Here is a 16,551-nt window from a genome sequence, read left to right as displayed (position 1 = left end):
AATAAAGTCATTAGGCAACAAGTTCGACCGTGTGTAATAATTGTATAAAGTTTCTAACAAAAATTTGGCAGTGTAACGACAGTAAATCGAGTAAAACCAGGTTTTAACCAATGTAGAATCAACATACCAAATATGTGTAATAAGTCTTAACAAAAGTGCATATCAGTTTAAATAACGATTTGTTTAATAAACTGATAAATAACAATTTTTTATATTATATAAACAAGTAGTAATTATTTAGACATTTATATAAAAATAAATATAAATTGCAAGTATTCTCTCCCGAAAACGTTAAAAAGTTTAAAAGTTGGGCCGTCAATACTCACTTTCGAAGCGTGCTTTAACATTCCGGTTTTCGTTGGATTCGTCAGATTTTTTCGAGAATTGAACCGGACGGAGTCTCATTTATGAGAGTTCGAAAAGTGGATAAAAATAAGGTCATATTAGACCCATATTTATGTTGGATTAGTGTCTAAGGCTGTAACTATATTTGGTAAGTACTTGACCCGATTATGCATGGTTCTTTTGGGTTGCCTTCACCATAGCAACTTGACATGATGATTTGTTAAGAGAGAAGAGATATTATTGTTAATATATTATGAGAATAATATATTATAGGAATAATATTGTTATTTGATTAATATAAGTTATATATTAATTAAGAATTAATTTGAAAACTTAAAGAGGTTAACTGAATAAAGGGACATAAACTGTCAAATGTGTGATAGTTGTGTTTTGGGCTATGTATCCTTATGGGTAATGGGGTGGACAAAATTTAGGGTTAGGGAACCTTAAATTCGTCCAAGCCTAGAATCTAGAAGGATCTTGGATTGCTTAGGGCCTAAGTTATTCAATTAGGGTTAAAGGTGAAACCCTAGTATCCCATAGTATAAATAGATCCCTAGGGTGAGGGAAATCAGCACTCATGCAAGGCAAGGAACCCTAGGGCCGATTTCTCATCCTCTCTCCTCTCTCTCAATATCATCCTCTTGCTAGTTGGTGTTTGTAAGACATTAGAGGAGTGACAATTGTGACTCTAAGCTCTAAGGAGAAGAAGTATCAAGCAAGTAATCTAAGGTATTGTTCTAGATCCAATTACATATGATTTGATTCAATTGTTCACATTAGATCTAGTATTGTAAGTCTTGGATTCAATGCATGTTCAATTAGAGAAACCTAGATCCAAGCATTAAGGTTTGCATGTGCCCATAGGAAAGTTCTTATGGCTTAAACCCATCAGTGGTATCAGAGCCTTGATTGATTTCTATTGAATTGATGCATTGGTTAATTGCTTTTTACTTATAAAATTCAAATTTTGTTCTTCTGCCTGATGAAATCGGTGAGTTCCACTGTGGACTCGGCGAGTAGCTCCAACTCGGCAAGTTTGAGCGTCAGAAAGAGGGAGTTTCGAGATTTCTTGCTGTTTTACTTGGGGAAACTTGCCTTAACTGTTTTGGGCCATTAAAATCCTATTTTAACCATATATATGAGTATATTCTTGACCAAACCAAAGATAATTACCAATTACTTGAATAATAATTTCCTTATGTGATAATAATTGATTATTTGAATTGAATTGGTTGATTATTTTGCAAGTAATATTGAATAAGATCAAATTGAGATAATTATTGATTTACATTATTTGCCTTTTGATCCTTATGTTTTGAAAAGGTTTAAAACTTGTCCTCAAGTTTTGAAATTTAAGTTTTGTGATTAAAAGTTTAATTTGAATAATTTAAATTTCAAACCCTAGAATTTTACAAGTTTAAAATTCAACCCTATACTATTATATGATTACAAGCTTAATATATATACGTATGAGTAAAACTGTGCTAGTCTTACCATCAGTAGACCTCATTCACGAAGCCGGTGTATAAGGTGCGTATAAGGTTGCTGCCTATAAAATGGCGCTTAATGGGTGTACACTCACACCCACCGCTTGCTTGACCGGTGGAGGGTCGTTAGCCAAACAGGTAGGATAGGGCAGCTCTCTCTCCTCATTAATAAGTATAATGAAACTATAAAGTAACTAAAATATTTTATAAAATTCCCAATCTTAGTTACTTTAGGAAAAGTGAATTGATGCAATCCCATGAAATTGCACTTTGCACCCTTGCTAAGAAGTTAGTGGAGCGTGTGTGGTTTACCGGCACACTAATTGGTTCTAAGCAAAGGTGGCAAAGGGTGATTCATTGTTTATCATAGTTCGATGGAGCGTGTGTGGTTTACCGGCACACAAATAGATGATTGTAACAATGAAGGCACCGTGTAGATTTGCATGGTAATTCACACCCGCTTTGTGATCCTCGATATCCCAGTCACAAACTAGAGGGGCATATCGAGATTTAAACATGCCATTGAAAAGTTCAATGAATCTCTAAAATCTAGGAATTCTCAATAAAACTTAAGGTTATGTTTTCATGGTGAAGAATTAGTGAATCGTCATTCACTTACCTCCAAATTATTTGCATGATTGGATTACGGCATCCCTTTTCTAATATGTAAATAATGTTTTGGGTCCTATCCCTAACTTTTCATTTTTGGTGTTTAATTAGGGATCCAAAATTCTAATCAAACTTTGTCCTTTCTATTTGTAGATGTTGAATGCAAACAACGCTGCTGCCAACTCATTCACCTTAATGAGTCTTTGCCAAAAGGTGACCTTCGATGGTACCAACTTTAGTGAATGGATAAGATACATTCGCACCATTGCACGCTACGAGGACAAAGAGTATGTACTCGACGAAAAGATCGAGAAGGTCAACCCGGAAATCGCTACTCCCAAAGAGATGGCTGTCTTTGAGACACACGAACGTGATGCAAGGAAAGTTCATTGCATCATGATAGCCACTATGAACCAAGAATTCCAAAAGTCCTATGAGGACATGTATCTGTATGAAATGCATCAAGACATGATGAAGAGGTACCACCAAAGTGCGAGGCAAGAGTGCTACGAGATCATCACTAACATGATCACCACTAAGATGGGAAATGGAGAATCATTGACTGTGCACTTGCAAAATATGCAACGATATGTTGATCGTCTTCGCAAATTAAATGTTAACTTTGGGGAGGATTTGGCCATCGACATTGTTCTTCATTCCTTGCCTTCATGCTACAACCAATTTAGGATGACCCAAGGACTCCTAAGGACTACTGAGAGCAACCTAAAGGACAAGTTTGTTGCACCAACTCCCGCACCAACCGCTGCTCTTGTTTTGGCTATAGGGCAGGGAATGGGCAAGAAGAGGAATGCTTCTTCAAAGAGCCACCGCAAGGGAAAATCCCAAGATGGTTTCTCTTCTAGTGGGACCAAAGTTGATCCTGCTAGGCCCAACCCTAACCCGAAGGAGGCAGAGTGCCATTATTGCCACAAGATAGGGCATTGGAAGAGAAGCTGCCCGGAATATCTGCAAGCCATCAAGGATGGAAAGATCAAGCCATCTTTTGCAGGTATATACACAATTAAATCTAGCAATTCATCTCACACTATTTCTTGGGTTCTTGACACAGGATGTGGTTACCACATTTGTTCTGACTTGCAGGGACTAAGAAGAGATAGGGATGTGGAGCAAGGAAGAATAAATCTAATAATGGGAAACAGAAGATCATCGCCTGTTACCAAGATTGGAGTGTATTATTTAGTGCTAAGTAATGGATTAGGTCTAGATTTAAATAATTGTTGCTACTCGCCAGATATGGCAAGAAATATCATTTCATTTCATGGTTTGTTTAGAAAAGGATTTAGATATTCGTTTAATAATATGAATGGTGCTATTTATGCTTATCTAAATGGTGTTTTATACTGTGAAGCTATGCCTTGTAATGCAATTTATGAAACTATTATGGTTGTAGATAACCTAGGAAATGATGTGTTGTGTATATATTCTTCCAATAGTATGGATAAAGCGTCTTTGTGGCATTGTCGTCTTGGACATGTCAACAAGAAGCGCATAGCCCAACTCCAAAAGGATGGAGTGTTGGAGTCATTCGACCTTAGGGAAGATGACACGTGTGAATCTTGTTTACTTGGAAAGATGACCAAGTCACCCTTCACTGCCACATGTGAGAGGGGTGAGGGTTTATTGGATCTCATACATACCGATGTATGTGGACCCTTTAGATCCACCACAAAGGATGGAAACCGCTTCTATGTAACTTTCACCGATGATTATAGTAGATATGGGTATATTTACTTAATCAAGAACAAGTATGAAACGTTTCAAAAGTTCAAAGAGTTCAAGAATGAAGTAGAGAATCAATTGGGCAGGAAAATCAAGATGCTTCGATCCGATCGAGGAGGAGAGTAACTAAGTCTTGAATTCCACGACTATCTTAAGGAATGTGGAATAGTTTCACAACTGATGCCACCTAGGACACCGCAGTTGAATGGTGTGGCAGAAAGGCGCAATCGAACCCTGTTGGACATGGTTCGTTCTATGATGAGTCGTGCTTCACTACCTCTCTTATTTTGGGGGTATGCCTTAGAGAATGCCGCCCATATCCTTAACCGAGTCCCTACAAAGAAGGTTGCCAAAACACCTCACGAGATGTCGACATGGAAGGCTCCCCCGTTGGCACATATCAAGGTTTGGGGTTGTGAAGTTTTCGTAATACGAGAAACTCATGACAAGCTCGAACCTCGTAGTGAGCGATGTATTTTCATCAGCTACCCGTAGAAATCCTTTGGATATCTCTTCTATAGACCGAATGACAATGTAGTATTCGTTGCGAGGAGAGGGGTTTTTCGAGAGAGAGAACTCATAAGCCAAGGAGATAGTGGGAGGCAAATCGATCTTGAAGAGATTCAAGAGTTGGGCGATGAAGGAACCTCGACCGCTGGCACTCAACCAGAGGAGGAAACTCCGGTTGAACCAATTGACGAGTCATTACCTCTTAGACGTTCCGAAAGAGTTAGAGTTCAACCCCAGTTGTATGGTTTTCATATTACTACCGAAGGGGACGCGTATATTAGTGATAGTTCACTAATAAATCTAGATGAACCTAATTGCTATAAGGAAGCCATGGCAGGCCCGAAGTCTGCAAAATGGAAAGAGACAATGGACAGGGAGATTCAGTCCATGCATGACAACCAAGTTTGGAATTTGGTTGACAATGTGCCCGGACGTAATACTGTTGGGTGCAAATGGATCTTCAAGAAGAAGACCGACATGGATGGAAATGTGTACACGTAGAAAGCACGATTGGTTGCGAGGGGCTTTACTCAAACTCCCGGAGTTGACTATGATGAGACCTTCTCACCAGTTGCGAAGATAAAATCTATTAGGGTGATGCTAGCTATTGCTGCATTTCATGATTATGAGATATGGCAAATGGATGTCAAGACTGCTTTCCTTTATGGGAAGTTGACTGAGGATGTTTACATGGCTCAGCCAGAAGGTTTTGTTGATCCGAAGCATCCAAATAGAGTGTGCAAGCTTGAGAAGTCCATTTATGGACTTAAGCAAGCGTCTTACAGATGGAATCTTTGCTTTGATGAGAAAGTCAAAGAGTTTGGATTTGTACGAAGCGAAGATGAATTGTGTGTATATGTCAAAGCCAGTGGGAGCATAGTTAGGTTTCTCGTTTTGTATGTCGATGACATACTGCTCATAGGAAACGTCATCCCGACTCTGTAGGAAGTAAAGTCCTGGCTTGGGAAGTGCTTCGTTATGAAGGACCTCAGAGAGGCTTCCTATATTTTGGGAATAAGGATAGTAAGAGAAAGAAGTAAGAGACTAATAGGACTTAGTCAGAATACTTACTTAGATAAGGTACTAAAACGTTTTAGTATGGAAAACTCGAAGAAGGGAGAACTAATGATATAGAGTAATACCAAGTTGAGTAAGACTCAAAGTTTGAGTACCAAAGCCGAGATAGCTGAGATGAGCCGAGTACCTTATGCTTCCGCAGTTGGCTCGATCATGTACGTTATGACTTGTACTCGACCCGATGTGGCCTTTGCTTTGAGCATGGTCGGTAGATATCAAGGGAATCCTGGTAGAGCGCATTGGATTGTCGTAAAGAACATCCTTAAGTACCTTTGGAGGACCAAGGAATGGTTTCTAGTCCTCGGAGGGAGTGATGACTTGAAGGTGTGAGGGTATAGTGCCAGTTTCCAAACCGACAGGGACAACTACCGTTCGCAGTCGGGATGGGTCTTTACCCTTAATGGAGGAGCAGTAACGTGGAAAAGTTCCGAATAGGAAACTGTAGCTGATTCAACGTGCGAATCAGGGTACATTGCAGCGAGCGAAGTGTCAAAGCAGGAAATATGATTGAATAACTTCATTGGAGATCTTGGAGTTGTGCCTGCCATAAAGGAGGCCATGGAAATTTTCTGTGATAATGAAGGAGCAGTTGTCTTGACCAAGGAACCGAGGGATCATGGTAGATCTTGGCATATCGACATAAAATATCACTTTATTAGGCATCGAGTAGAAGAAGGACACCTCATGGTTAAGAGGATATCATCAGAAGATAACCTAGCAGATCTGCTTACGAAGGGATTGAGCAGGGTTAAGCACTTGCAGCGTGCTAGGAGTATTGGGCTGAAGGATGATATTAGTTTAGATTAGATAGTATTAGAAACATGTAATAGATAAATGTAATTGACATTTGATAATTAAATAAAGGAGTATTATTTATAAGTAATGTTACTGTCTTAGGTTAATTGTTTAGCTATTGTTTCACTTTGCATGTTTTGACTTCCAGAATAATTGAGTTTATTAAGAATAATCAAATTATTCAAACTGTCCACAATCGTTCATATGTTGGGAGTAGGTATGAATGAAGATTTTCAAGAATTGGTGTGTAGATTGTCTAAATGGTATTAGAAATAGCAAAGGTTTGCTGCAATGTTCATGAGTGCTTATGAACAAGTTTTGAGCATTGGAATAAACCCGCGCTTGTTGGAATCACTTTGGAGTGATCGCAAGACGATAATATCATATGGTATTAAAACCTAGATATATGGTTTGTTATTTACTTATTGGTTGTACATTGATAATGCGAAACCGCATTAGTAAATTGATGTCATAAAACGCATTGTTGTGTATAGTTGGTTAGTTGATAAGTAAATGCATATAAGTCGAAGTTTATCTGTTACTTTTATCCTAAGAGGATAAAAGCGATATCACGGCCGCTCGATGAATTGATTTGACTTATGTGCCGGGCTCGGTCAGGACTGAATTGATGTGTTCAATTAAGTTCTATGTCAAATAAATCTGAGATCGAGAAAATAGTTGCTGGACAATGAGTATCGTCTGCACGATATCAAAACAGAGGACTGTACGATCCCTTATCTAAAGGACAGGTTACTGATATGATCAGAGTTGACAACATCTTTGAGAGCTACGATTGCTAATCAGAATGTGTTTGCATTTATAGTTACTAGACTTATCAAAGTGGCAGACTGTTGGATTAGTGTCTAAGGCTGTAACTATATTTGGTAAGTAGTTGACCCGATTATGCATGGTCCTTTTGAGTTGTCTTCACCATAGCAACTTGATAGGATGATTTGTTAAGAGAAAAGAGATATTATTGTTAATATATTATGAGAATAATATATTAAAGGAATACTATTGTTATTTGATTAATATAAGTTATATATTAATTAAGAATTAATTTGATAACTTAAAGAGGTTAATTAAATAAAGGGGCATAAATTTTCAAATGTTTGATAGTTGTGTTTTGGGCTATGTATCCTTATGGGTAATGGGGTGGACAAAATTTAGGGTTAGGGAACCTTAAATTCGTCCAAGCCTAGAATCTAGAAGGATCTTGGATTGCTTAGGGCCTAAGTTATTCAATTAGTGTTAAAGGTGAAACCCTAGTATCCCATAGTATAAACAGATCCCTAGGGTGAGGGAAATTAGCACTCATGCAAGGCAAGGAACCCTAGGGCCGATTTCTCACCCTCTCTCCTCTCTCTCAATATCATCCTCTTGCTAGTTGGTGTTTGTAAGCCATTAGAGGAGTGACAATTGTGACTCTAAGCTCTAAGGAGAAGAAGTATCAAGCAAGTAATCTAAGGTATTGTTCTAGATCCAATTACATATGATTTGATTCAATTGTTTACATTAGATCTAGTATTGTAAGTCTTGGATTCAATGCATGTTCAATTAGAGAAACCTATATCCAAGCATTAGGGTTTGCATGTTCCCATAGGAAAGTTCTTATGGCTCAAAACCATCAATTTCTAGATAAAAATCGCCAGAAATCTGCTTGGAAACAACCCAGAAACATCACCGATGGTGTTGCCATTAAACAAAAGAAAAATTTGTAGCGTTTATGGGTGGAGTTAGAGAGAAAGGGTAGTTGTCGCTTGTAAAGGATCTGAAGGAGGTCAAGTGGGTGAATTTTGGTGGTTGTTGGTGGTGATCGAAAATGAGAGTTGGCGGTCGGTGAGGTGGAGCTAAGGGTGGTTGAGGATAGGGTCGGAGCTGCAGAGGTGTTCGAAGCAGGCCGGGCGCTCGTGGTGCTCCAATGGTGGCCTACGATGGATATATATATATATATATATATATATATATATATATATAGAGAGAGAGAGAGAGAGATAGAGGGATAGAGAGAGAGAGAGAGAGAGAGAGAGAGAGAGAGAGAGAGAGAGAGAAAGAGTGAGAGAGGGGAAAGGTGCAAAAAAGAGGCAGCCTGATGTGCACAGATATACCTACCGGTTTTAAATTTATAACCTAATAAAACTTCAGTAACTAATGCACTTATAAGCAGTGTACCTAGTAAGATTATAAAATAGAAAAGTAAGTCGGATATAGATCACGGTGAACAATATTTAGCTAATAAAATAACTACTAAAAGACAACTAAATATGTGGTGGTGGTGGTGGGGGGGAGGGGGGGAGGGGTGTTACTGATTTTACAAGACCAACAACTTAAATCAAACAAAAAGAAATTAAACTACTAAAAATACGAAAAAAAAAACGATTTAAATTCAAGATTGAAGAGTACTTTCATTTATTTCCGACCCCCACCTTTTCGTATGGTTGATTTCTAGTAGAACTATTATGTTGGTCACCAAATTATATTGTAACTAGTTATTATGACCAATTTCTTAGTTTTTACCAATTTATGAAGTATCATGTAATGTTCAAACACAAGTAGACACCAAATTGATATAAAGATAGATTTGGCTATGGATGATAAATCTAAGAGCTATCTACCTAGGATCAAGACTGTCACACCCCCAAACCAAGGATGGCGGAAACGTCCAGGGGTGGAGGACTTCATGTAGAGTATCACAACCATGAGTATAATAGTGCTCAAAGTAAATACAACCATCATAAATATAATTGAAAAAGTTACACCAAAGTATATGTCTACATGATTCGAATCAATTACATTATGATACAAAATGAACTGTTTGATGATTTATCGTCCCATCCTCAAAACGTTGTTGATTTCCTGTTTTCACTGAATTCCTGAGAATACAAGTAGTTTTGAAAAGTTTCAACACAAAGGTTGGTGAGTTCATAAGCTTTTGACAGTAAGAGTTTGAAAACCGATCTTTGTAAGGAGATGTATGTTACCAAGAAAAATCCAATATTTTCCTTATAAAAGTTATGTAGTCCTAAATACCAGGACCGAAATGAACAAGTATTTGTCATACTTAAAGATATAAATGTGGTTTTAAATTGGCGTAAAACCCTTTCTGATTTGAGAAAAATCCCGTAATGAATGATGTGTGGTCTTAAATACCAAGACTGAAAATATACCATAATATATGTAATTATTGATATAAAAAGTGATTTTAAATTGACCTAAAACCGCTTTTGATTTATGAAAATCCCTGTAAACTTTATGTTGTTAAATCCCTATGTGAGCCGCTATAATCATACTAATGACTGAATAAACCTGCCACGACGTTTCTCAGGCGTCGCGAAACTAAAATGACACTTATCACCTCAGACCTACCGGTCTAGCTGTTGCAAGCAGCTCTGGTGTGGGTTTGTTAAACCCAATATAGATCTATACACAACTATCACGTTCTCCCTCCAGGAGACTCTGATTATAACTACCAGGAATTTAGATTCCGCACTCGGACGTACAGAAGAGATTGTCTCACAATTTAGGTTAACAAGTTTACGTGTGGTGTGCATGAGTGTAAAACCTTTTTTGTGGGAATAAAACCTTCCGAAATGTGTTTGTTGTGTTAATGGAAACATAAACCATACCTATTATATTTTATCCCAAAATTTTTGTAATGTATAAGAACTCTTTTATGAAAACGCATTTGTGTTATGAATCCATAAATATGCTTATTATAGCTTAATATACGTGTTCTAAATGAATGAATAATCTTATCATGAATGACTAAGTTTCAGTTTATGATGATAAGCTAAGAAGGAAACATTCAATATTTAGAACTTATTGTTATACACTTTGCTCAACATAATAGAAAGTGTTATGAAATTTATATGCTGTTAGCTAAATTTAACCTTCCTATGCTGTTTTAGAAAAGTCATAGAAAAATCATACGAAGTTGAAAACTAAATCCGTAAATTCTGACAGTTCCCAAAATATGTCTAGTTTACTCATAATTTTTATCATGATATTTAATGACCTCCAACTTGGGTGAAATAGTCCATAATCACAGACTGGTCCGGATTGGTGTTTGAAATGATAGGCTGTTTTGTAAAAATCACCATAAATTGTAGAAAAATCGTATGGAGATGTGCAAGTAGTCATTTTAAAGCTAAGAACTATAACTACTTACACCTAAAACAGTTTTTCAAAAAGCAATGTTTAAGTTGTTCAAAACAGTCCGTGAATGGAGTCCAACTTTTCTGATGAAAGCTGTTAGAAAATTTTAGTTATGTTCTTGGTGTTTTAACTTGTATTCCCCCCTAAAAACTTGAGAAAACATGAAAATGTAGGGGTATGAACTCGCCTTGAGTGATTTCAGTAGATGAGTGTTGAAGAAGAGAAGTGTTCAACTCAAGAACACTTGAAGATTCGAAGATCTAACAAGAATGTGATGATGTTTGTGTAAGCAATCTATGATTTTGAGTAGGAGGATGTGTAATAGTCACAAGAAAGATGATGATACTTACTAAATGAAGGAGAAAAGTCTTGGAGTATGCCTTGAAGTTCTCGAATTTGAGAGAGAAAGATGAGAGAGTTTGGAGTGTGGTCTTAGTGGAAAAATGAGAGAATGAATGAAGTGTGAGGAGAGAGGGTGGATGTTCCAGCTCTAAGAACATGGGAAATGGCTGGAAATAATGAGAAAGGACTTATGAAGTGACTAGGGATGGGCTGATGATGAATAGTGACATGGAGTGGGTACGAGAGTGGTTGCTTGTGTCATAGAATAAAGGAAAGTCAACACTCCACCTCTTGTACTTCACCCACTCTTCTTGGATAAGGTTTTATCCTTAAAAACGTGATTAATTAATAATTAAGGGGTCTTATATGTTAAAATAATGTTTCAGGTGAAAATCCCGCGTTAAAATAATTAAAGACGGGCCTAAAACGCAAAACTAGCCGAAAACCGGAAAGAAATGGACTTCCAGCGAGGCCTCTCGGTCCTAGGCCGAGGTTCGGTCCTCCTGATGCTAGGCGCGAAGTGAAGGAAGTGCAAGCAGCAAGAAGCGAAGGCATGCTCGGTCCGAAGGCGTCAGAAGTGAATGAGATCGAAGTGAACAATAACTTCGGGTTCGGGTGTGTGCGAGGTTCAGTCGCGAGAGGACCCTTCGGGTTCGGTTCTTTGAGCGAGGTTCGGGCCCGAGAGCACCCCTTCGGGTTCGGTCCTCTTGGTTTCAGTCCCTAAGAGGACTTTCGGGTCCTAAGAGGCTTCGGCCCTATTAAGAGGGTTTCGGGTCCTTAAGCCCTTTTTATCTGTTCTTGCCCCGTTTTAAGCCGCTTTCGACCAGGTCATGGGTCGGAATGACCCGAATGACTTCAGAAAGTTGCGGGAACTTTTGAGAGAGATTTGGGAGAGATTTCACATACTTGGAGATATTTCTCATACAAAGAGATATTTGGGAGAGATTTGACATTCTTGGAGAGATTTGGGAGAGATTTGACATTCTTGGAGAGATTTCTCATACAAAAAGATATTTAGGAGAGATTTGACATTCTTGGAGAGATTTCTCATACAAAGAGATATTTGGGAGAGATTTCACATACTTAGAGAGATTTGGGAGAGATTTGACATTCTTGGAGAGATTTCTCATACAAAGAGATATTTGGGAGAGATTTGACATTCTTGGAGAGATTTGACATTCTTGGAGAGATTTGTCATACAAAGAGATATTTGGGAGAGATTTGACATTCTTGGAGAGATTTATCATACAAAGAGATATTTGGGAGATTTTTCACATACTTAGAGAGATTGGGATAAATTTCAAAATAGAGAGAGATAGAGTGAAAACGATTGAGAGAGGTTTCATTTGTGACCTTTTTGAGTGTTCGGCTTCTCAATGCAAGGTCCGTAAACCCTGTTAAGCCTTGTTTAAGGATCTTACACACTCCCGATGAGTATGTAACATTATCTTATCGGTTTGGCTCGCTACGTACCACAGTTTTAGGTTAAGGAGATCTAGATGTCTGCACTTTTCGATTTATGATCTCTCATTAGAATAGCGAGTTGTTTAGAAATTACATAACGTAAACGCTAGTACCCACGGGCAAATTGAGTCGAACGGTTTGACTTGTTGACTTCAGTTGACGTTGACTTGACCGGAAATTGACGGTTGTCACATCATCCCCCCGTTAGAGGGAATTTGGTCCCGAAATTTTAATTTAGGCAAGGAGTAGGCACGAATAATTGAGCCAAGGAGTGGGGATACTTCCTAATCGACTGATTTCTCGTGCTCCCAAGTGACTCCAGGTCCTTGGTTAGTATTCCAACGAACCTTCACTAATGGGAAGCGGCGTTGCTACGTTCGCTTGACCTCTCGGTCCATGGTCACTGCGGTTCTTTCATGAAGGTGAGGCTCTTGTGGAACTTGATCTCATCGAGGGGGATTACAAGAGTCTCGTCGGATAGATACTTCTGCAAGTTCGGGACGTGTCGGGTAGAATGTACTTTACCAAGCTCGCGGGAGTAGATTGAAGTTGCGATTACAGGGCTGATTCTTACAAGAATCTCGAAAGGCATAATTATCTGGGGTTTTGGCTTTCCACGCTTTCTGAAGCATACTAAGCCTGCCCAGAGTGAGGCTTCCAGAGGAATTTGGTCTCTTATTCTGGAGTTCTAAAGGTTTCTTCCTCTTGCTTCTCTTCCCAGTCAAGGGTTTCTCCCTTCAGGGTCAAAGTCGTAAGGGGGTTCTGTAATTTACGAGAAGTTACAAAGGAGCTAAGACGGTAGGTCAGCAAGACCCGGAATTTTGGCGTATTCCTGCTGACGCCTTTGGTGCTGACTGTTTCTCAACGATTTTGATTAATTGAAAAGGTCCTTAAGGATTTCCACATTGATAATGATGTGTCTTAGGAATTTGAGTCCTCAATTCCAAAACTCGTATCTAGAGAACTTCGGGTAAAGCTTCTCTGATTGTATTGCTTTTGCGGTTTGTTGTAGCTGCTCTCCTTGGTTTCCTTCTTACTACGAGGGTAGATAAGCAAGTCATTTACAATGATAATGACTAACGGATCCTAGTAAGAATGGCATATCCTATGAATACTGCGAGCAGGTTGGTCCTATCCAAGGGGTATCACTACGGACTTGCAACTCCGTATCGAATTTGGAGGATTGTCCTCAGACATCCTTCTCCAATACTCGCGACTGGTGATATTTAGATCTCGGTTCCAATTCCTGAAGGGTACTTCATTCCTCGCGGTTGGTTGGCCTATTCGTCTATGCGAGGTTGATAGTAAAGGTTTCTATTGGAGATATTGTCGGGGCCTCTAACGTCGATGGAACTACAAGCAATTTGCCTTTCTATTTGAAGAATAAGACTGGAGATTTCCAGGGTGAGAAGCTTGGTTCTTCAATTTCATTGTTGAGTAGCTCGACAGGTTTGACCTGACAGTTCTTGTAGCTCGGTAGGAAGCATGTGGGTTTGGTTTACGCGACTAGGCCTTTTCGGATGGTAGGACATTTACTCGTCCCTCTAGGCAACCTTGGTCTGAATTTCATGGCAGGACTCGTACCTGGTCCATCTATCATTAACTTACGCATATAGGTCGTATGTGCTTAAGATTGGCAAGACAGTTGGATGGGTGACTCTGCCCCAAGTCCACGAAATAGGACGGAAGCACACATCCAATGTCCGTAGAATCTTAATTATACATTATCCTCGTGTATACACATAGTAGTGGTAGACTAACCGTATCCGTCCTAAGCTTTTGTGCTTGAGCCTTGTCTGTTATGCATGACATTCCCGAAGGTCTCCTGTAAATACTTGTGATAAGGTTTCTGGAAGTATAACACTCCCCTGGTGCGTGTTTTGGGGGTTTCACATCGAGGGATGACCCGGAGGTCCGTGCTGGACGCGTTTATGGGAGACAAAGGTTCCGATATTCGGTGGGTTAGGTGAAGGGTCCTTTCGTAGTCGTTAAATTGGAAAGATGAGAACTATACCAATCGAAATTGAATGGTGACAACAGTATCTCTTTAGGTAAAACATGTGTTAAGTTGTATTCGTATGAAGTGCTCATTAGAGTGATAAGGTATCTTGTGTTTCTTTTCAGTAGGTTCCGTTTGTTCGATATTATTATTACTGTAGATGATTCATACCACAGTGTCTAGCACTGGTAGTAGGCGTGTTTCGATAGCCAGTAATGATACTTGATATCATGATCCCTGATAGGTCTCCTTACGATCAAGAGGTATATGAACGTCGTATGAAATTTGATGTTGGGGAAATCGTCGAATGGGTAGCCCCACTCAATTCCTACTACTAGACATGGACTAGGAGTCAGGATGGAATTATTTGTTTCAAGACTTCAGTATTTTGATTATAATTAACCCCAATGTATGTACAAAGTCATCACATCTTACAGGTAATGATCCTAAGGTCATATATGAATGTCTTTGGTTTGATTTGAATGAGAGAGTATTTTAACTACTTTTTAGAAAGGCGGTGACTTTAGCAAGCAAACCAAATTCATTACAAACATATGGTACTTCAACGCTTTTGTCGTTGGAAACATTACAAAAGTCCTAATATGGTTCCCTACTGCTCCTGCTGGTGTGTTCATCACACTCCTCCTGCTCCCCTGTCATTCTTCTCGGTTGGATACTCTCTCTTGAAGTGTCCCGTTTCACTACATAAGTAGCATAATGGGTCTACCTTGGTGTTGGTGATTGAAGGGAGATGCTGGGTTGGGGCCTTACAGAAACGGAAGGTATGTCCTTTCCTGTTGCATTTATTACATTGTAAAATTTGGCAAGCTCCTGTGTGATGGTAGTTACACTTGTTACACTTCGGGAGTGATCCCTTATATGGTCTGGCCGACGTTTGGGTGGCAGACCCCGTGGCTAGTGTCGAGGCATGTGTCGTGACTGCTATTGTAATGGTAGGGGTGGCCATAGGTTGTTGTCTTTTAGTGGATCTTTGAGATTGGTGGCGCTCTTTCATGTTCCAAAACTTTCTCTTCTTGTTCGTAGGTTTGTGGCCTGAGGTATTTTCGTTGGCAGACACCCGTTGGTGTTCCTGAATGTTACCACAATCTGTATTGTTAGTACCGCTTCCGTTTCTGCTGGCGTTGTTAGCATTAAATTGTGCCATGACGGCTGCCACGACTGCCGTGACTGCAGCCTGAAAAGTAGCAGAATCTATCTGTAGGGTTGGTGCCTTGCTAGTTGGTTGATTTCCCCTTGGTGAAGACATAGCTCTATTCCACGATGAAAAACGACTTCGATAGTGGGGATAATTATCTCAAGTGCATTCTTATGATTTATATTCATATATATAAATTTTGGCACATTGATGTACTATTCTTAGTGTTTCTGCTAACGTTCTTGAGATGGATTTATGGCAGTGGGTAGGAGTAGGTTTCATACGGGCGTTAAGCTTTACTTATCTTAGAATCATGTTTGTCCGAATACACTTGGCCGAGGAGTTTTTATGGGACCCGGTGTATTAGTGCTTGAATGATCGCACTCCATAGGTCTATGAAGAAGGAACTTCTCAACAAAATGTTTAAAGGTGAGACGATAATGAGTTTTTAGAATAGCTATACGTCGCGAGTTTTCTAACTAAGTTTATCTTATATCGATTTGTAACGTGTTTCTGTTATTGAGGGTGTTTTGAAAAAAAAAAAACAATTTATAATGAGATTCTTTATATGGTATACTCATGTATTTCAGTAGTTCTGTATCCAAGTGAACCCTTATACTTGACCCAAGCTAGGTCCATATTATGACCAATTGAAGTATGCTTAGTTATATAACTAAGACTAAATAGACCTTCGAGTCTGTTAGGTATATCCTATGCCCATCTTGTTAATATGATTCTAGTAATTCTGGTTTCAATGAAAATTTTTGACCTAGATGTAGGTTTACCTCACATCCGTGCATGGAAAAGTTTTGATAGCAACTAGATCCCTCATTTAGTATGACCGCTTAAATCCCAGTGTCGTGCTTACG

The sequence above is a fragment of the Lactuca saligna genome, chromosome 3, assembly GCF_052625555.1.
Source record: "Lactuca saligna cultivar CGN05327 chromosome 3, ASM5262555v1, whole genome shotgun sequence".
NCBI classification, from domain to species: Eukaryota; Viridiplantae; Streptophyta; class Magnoliopsida; order Asterales; family Asteraceae; genus Lactuca; species Lactuca saligna.
This window is presented reverse-complemented; position numbering follows the sequence as displayed.